We start from the raw sequence: 6,000 nt of genomic DNA on the forward strand, positions 1-6,000 counted from the left end.
TTCCCCTCTGTGTGTTCCATTCGGCAGTGAAAGGTCAGACCTGCTTTGGGTCTGTGGACCAGGGCATTGGGCCCCTGGCTCAAGATAGATGTCCCTCCACTCCCCAAGAAGTCAGGGCTGGGCTTTGGAACCCACACGTAACTCTTAGGAACAAGGAGGAAGGCAGAGAGAGAGAAAAGGAGAGTGAACTAATCAGAGAGAGGGAGGCTAGGGACCTGTGAGCTGACAAAACAAGGAAGGAGCATGCTTCTGGGGAGGGTAGAGAGAGCTCTGGCTGCCGGGGAGCTCCGCTGTCCCCTGACACAGAGATAGGCTTCACTTCTGGAGGTAGATATGTGTTGTAGCCAAGCCCAGTTCTTTCCAGAAGCCAAGCCTCAGGGCTCGCCCATCCCATTATGGAGGAGAGCCTGAAAGGCCTTTGTGGGACAGGAAGGAACTCATTGTCCCTCTCATAATGCTCTGCAAAGCTGAAAGCTTCTGGAGCCTCTCCATCTGGCCGGGCCCACGGACACTGCTCTTCTGTCCTGCATCTGGCAGAGAGCCCTATCGGACTGCATGGAGAGAGGCCACTCCCTCCCCCACCCCAGCCTGCCTCAGAGCAAACCCACAAGCACCCCCTTGCTCCCTGTCAGCCAGCAGCAGTTCCCACCACTTTCCCACCGAGCTGGTGTCCTCTTACAAGCGCACTGAGACTAGGCACCAGGCCATGTACAGGGTGCTCTGGAGGATGCAAGTATGACAGTCTCTGTCCTCAGGGCGAGCACCAGCCCCGTAACTCGCTCTCCCTACAAAAGAATGGTTTCCCAATACCTCCCAGGAAGCGCAGATTTCCTAACAACAAAGCCCTCTGGGTCTAACGCATAGAGAGCCACGAACAGACTCTGAGGTTAAAGATCACAAGCACCAGGGCTGGCAGGTGGCATGGTGGTTAAGGCGCTGGACTCCCACGTGGCTGACTGCTGCTTGATTCTCAGACCTGGCGGTTTGCTTTCTCACTTCTACATTCTCTCTCTTGTCAAATAAAATAATAATAAGAGGGGTCGGCAGGTGGCATGGTGGTTAAGGATCCTGGACTCTCACATGGTCGATAGTGGTTCAAGTCCCGGACCTGGCAGCTTGCTTTCTAATTTTCCCTCTCTCTCTCTCGCTCTGTCCTTTTCTGGTCAAATTAAAATAAATAAAGTTAAATGAAATAATTCTTTATAAAATAATAACAATAGTCACAGTAATAAATAAATGAGTAAGTGTGATCGGAAACAGCACTTGAACATGGCGCTGCTGACTCCCTTCCCATCGGGTAGTACTAACTCGCAGTCCCTTCCAGAGAAACAGCTGCTGCCATATTCTAGGAAGCAAGCTGGCGTGAGCTTCTGAGGCTACAATGGAGGGGCCACAAAGCCCCCTGCACACCCAACTATCAGTCTACTGGTGCTTCTTTCTTTCCTTTTTTAATTGCCAAAGGATGCACTCACCAGAGAGAGACAGAGAGACAGAGGGACTGAGAGAAGGCACTTGTCAATGGGTCCACAGTCCCTTCTCCACCCCTCTTCTATCCCATCAGGATCTGGGGCATGCATACACACATATGGCAAGCCCCCAGGGCCAGGATTTGAACCACAGTGAGTCATATGGAATCCAGCTCCCTTAACCAGGAGGCAACAGGGCTGACCTTATCATCGTTTTGAGATAGGAACTAAAATGAGATCGTGGTGATAGCTGTCCAACCTAGTGACGACCCTTAAAACCACTGAATTGTAACTTTAAAGTGGTTAGTTTTATCTAAGTCTCAAAATATAGATTACAAGTATACTCTCTTTAAAAAAGAAGAAATCTGGGCTGGGGAAGCGGTAGAATGAGGAATAAAACTCACACAATTATAACTTCCCATTCCTGTTTACTGCTCTGAAGTTAACTCTAAAGTACAAATAAATATGTATTATATATAACTTAATTCAAAAATGTCATACTTGATATACTAAATTTAAAAACACGGTTTAGATCATAAATGATCACATACTAATAAAATGAAATTTTAAATAGTTTCTGTGCTGCAAATAAAACTACAAGCTGTTCAGTTTTAATGTTTCTGGTTTCTCTGCTTATCAGTTTTATATAAAGAGCCAGCAAAAAACAGAGAAAAAAAATCATAGTAATTATAGTAAAACAAAAATAGCTGTTTTCTCAATGAGCATTCTTCTTTGTGAGCATCTCTAGAACACATTCATTTCCAAAAACTGTTGAGGAAGAAAGCAAAAAAGCACACAGTGACATAACACAACTCCTGCTATATCTAACTGCGTAATGAAGTTCATTCCTGAGCCCCAAATCCCAGGAGAATGGAGCAGAGGAATTGTGGCATGGCCACCTCTCCCCAACCCCCAGGAAGTGAGTTCTCACTTTCTCTCTCTCTCTGTCTGTCTCTCTCAAGTGAGCGCATGTGCCATATGGCAAAAATCTAAAAAAAAAAAAAAGTAAATCTTAAAAAATGCAAATTATATCTTAATTAAGCTTTTTTTTTTTTTTTTTAAAGGAGTAAGCAGGAACAATTACTAAATGTAGGTATTCTGGCCCCATCCCAGACCAAGTGAATCAGACAGCCAGAACAGGATCTAAGAATTAGCAGTTATAACTCCCTAGGGACTTTGCAGGCACAGCTGAACCATGGGTTTATTTTCAGGCTTCTTGCAGTGTCAGTCAGCAACAAAAATACGTGCAATGCTCTACTTCCCCCTCCTTTGGAGAGCAGCCTTTTTTATTTTTAAATTTTAAAATTTATTTATTTATGGGGCTGGCAGGTGGCATGGTGGCTAAGAGCACTGGACTCCCACGTAGCCAACCCTGGTTTGAGTCCCAGACCTGACAGCTTTCTCTCTCTCTCTCTCTCTCTATCCCTCTCTGGTCAAATCAAAATAAGTAAATAAATAAATAAACAAAATAATTTTTACATTTTATTTATTTAATTTTATTTATTATTATTTTTTTAATTTGCTATAAGGCATGTGGGATCATCAGAGAGAGACAAAAGAAAGAGAGAGAAAGGCAGGGAAAGTGAGAAAGCAAGCCACAGGTCCAGGACTTGAACTGTGGTCAACCATGTAGGAGTCTAGTGCCTTAACTACCACGTTGTCTGCTGGCCCCAGGAAAGCAGCCTTTCACTACAGCGTCTGTTTTCTCCTATTTCAGAGCATCTTGGGAATCTGATGCTGGTGTTTTCAGTACAAAGCCTGGCGCTCCTCTCCCTTGAGCCCAGAAGTAAAAACTAAGATGCTGATTCTTCCCCACAGGGCTTCCGTATCAAGGCTCCTTTTCACTCCAGAGGAGGCCTCAAGGCCAAGAACATAATCTGAGTAATTCTAAGACTTTGTGGACCAGATCTGTAGCACTGGGGTGCAGCTCTGCTCTAGAGAAGCCGGATCTCATATGGCAACTGTGGTTTGGGTCTCTGGCTGGGTCAGCCTGGAATGTGCTGGGTTTGTATGTGAGGGCTCAAGATCTGACAAGCTGGAGGACTAGAAGGGGATTGTGGCATGGCAGAGCCTGTGGAGGGTACTCTTCCTTCTCTTTCACTCTCATGCGCACACACATGTACTCAATCATGAAAAAAAAGAATAATTATTTATTTACTATTATTTATTATTATTATTAAATTTGTTATAGGGCATGTGCACTCACCAGAGAAAGATAGACAGACAGACAGACAGACAGAGTAAGGAAGTAAGCCACCAGGTCTGGGACTCGAACTGCAGTCGGCCATGTGGGAGTCCAGTGTCTTAACCACTATGCCACCTGCTGACCCCCCCAAAACAGTTTTTTTTTATTTTAATTATTCATTCATTTTTTAATTTTAATTTGATCAGAGAGAGACACACAGAGAGAGAGGGAAAGTACGAAAGCAAGCCACCAGGCCCAGGACTTGAACTGTGGTCAGCCACGTGGAAGTGTCCAGCAACTTAGCCACCACGCCACTTGCTGGCCTCCAAAAACAGTTTTTTAAACACTTTGTGACCTAGTGGTGGCTGAAGGAGTCAGATATCACATGACTAACTGTGCAGTTCAAATCCCATCTGGACAACTTGAAAAACATGCAAGGTACAAGGCATGTATCCCCCAAATCCTGACGGGTCGGAGAAATGGAGGAAAATGATGTGGCATGACCATCTGCTATTGGGGGATGCTTTCTTCTTCTCTCTGGTGAACACATACATTCTTGGGGTGAGGGGGGGAAGACTTCCTGTCATTATGAATATTCAGTTACTGACAATGTTTTCTATTTCTTTCTTTTTAATTTGCTATATTTGCAAGGGTATATGCATGTGCTAGAGAGAGGCAGAGAGAGAGAGAAAATGAGAAAGCACCCCGCAGGGGGGATGGCCACTCCGCAATCCCGTCTCCTCCATTTCTCTCCTTGGGATTGTGGGCATGCACACACAAGCACCTGGCATGTTTTTCATGCCACCAGGTCCAGGACTTGAACCACACAGTTGGCCGTGGGGATCCAGCTGCCTCCATCACCGTGCCACCAGCTAGCCTGATAATCCTTCCTCTGAATAGCTTGATGAGTATGTCCTGACCTACACCTGTGAATCTGTCGGACAAACGGAGCCAGTAGGAATCTTGCTAGAGTGGCCACGGACCGCAGGCTAGACCACACTGCAGTGCTCCGGAGGCCAGAGGTGACCAGATATGCGTGTTGTTCTCACTTTCACAAACCTAGGAAGATTTTTCTCACATCGGCAGAACTTTCACACATACAGAGATGTATTTGGCCACCTCAGTAGGATGGAAACACATTTTTCACTTCACAATATTTGCAAATCCTGTTTTCTCCCTCACTTGTTGGCAACGTGGAAATACTTCCATATGTTGCCTTTGGGCTCACCATTCTGTGGAGGGTAAGAAGAGACTAAGTGCAATTTAGTGGCCATCTGGCATGTGAACGTGACACTACAGTGTGGGGAAGGTTTAGAAGGTTTCTGGGGCGGGCCCTCCAGCGTTAATGCTCGATAGCTGCTAACGTCAACACTCTGATAAGGGTTAGTGCGAGTTTACCACAAATCATTAGAGTCTGAGTTACAAAAGTTACGAAATGTGCTGAGATTGCTGAAACGCAGTTTGTCTGAATCCAGATAAATGCATTTTAAAATAAAATGTGTGCTTCCTGTTGTTTCTTCTGTGTATCACAAGCACCAAACGGAGGAATCAGGTTCTAACATCTTCCAGCTCCCTGACATTGGGTCGTCAGAAGAGTCATGACATGTTTCTCTATGCAAAAATGCATCAAGACTTTTCCGATGACCCAGTATTTAAATTTGCCCTTCCTTCTCTCCATTTTCAGCTAAGATAGAAAGCACTTCTTGTTTCTAATCTCTATAAAAAAACAATTATCAACGCCCCTACCATTTTTCTGGTGAGAAAATGGAGTCTCGGGAAAGTGAGATCACTCACTTAAATTCCTATCTGAACACACAAATGTTAGGGCCAGGGATGAGTCTATGTTTCAAATCAAAATCTAGTGCTCCTACAATATCCTTGTGGCCTCCCTTTATATCATCTAATATAGATTTTTATTTTTTTGGAGAGGCTTTTGCTATAGGGAACATGCGCTCACCAGAAAGACAGAGAAAGACAGAGAGACAGAAAGCGAGATATCCCCCAGGCGGGATGGCCACGCCGCAATCCCTTCTCCTCCATTCTCCTCTCGAGATCTTGGGCACACACGCACACGCGCCCTGCATGAGTTTAAGCCACCAGGTCCAGGACTCAAACCACAGTCGACTACGTGGGAGTCCAGTGACATAGCCATGACACCATCTGCTGGCCCCTAGATTAAAACTGGACTCTGGCTCATTATTTTGAATGTCTTGCTCAGATTTTCAAAATTAGCAACTATTTTATATTTCTTTTGCACCAGGCCAAATTTCATAAACACTAGTTAACTGATGCTGGGGGTGGTCGTGGGGGCTTGAAGATATCCCTTCAGGTCTGTCATCTTATAGTTCT

Source organism: Tupaia chinensis, unplaced genomic scaffold (assembly GCF_000334495.1).
Source record: "Tupaia chinensis unplaced genomic scaffold, TupChi_1.0 Scaffold000140_1, whole genome shotgun sequence".
NCBI classification, from domain to species: Eukaryota; Metazoa; Chordata; class Mammalia; order Scandentia; family Tupaiidae; genus Tupaia; species Tupaia belangeri.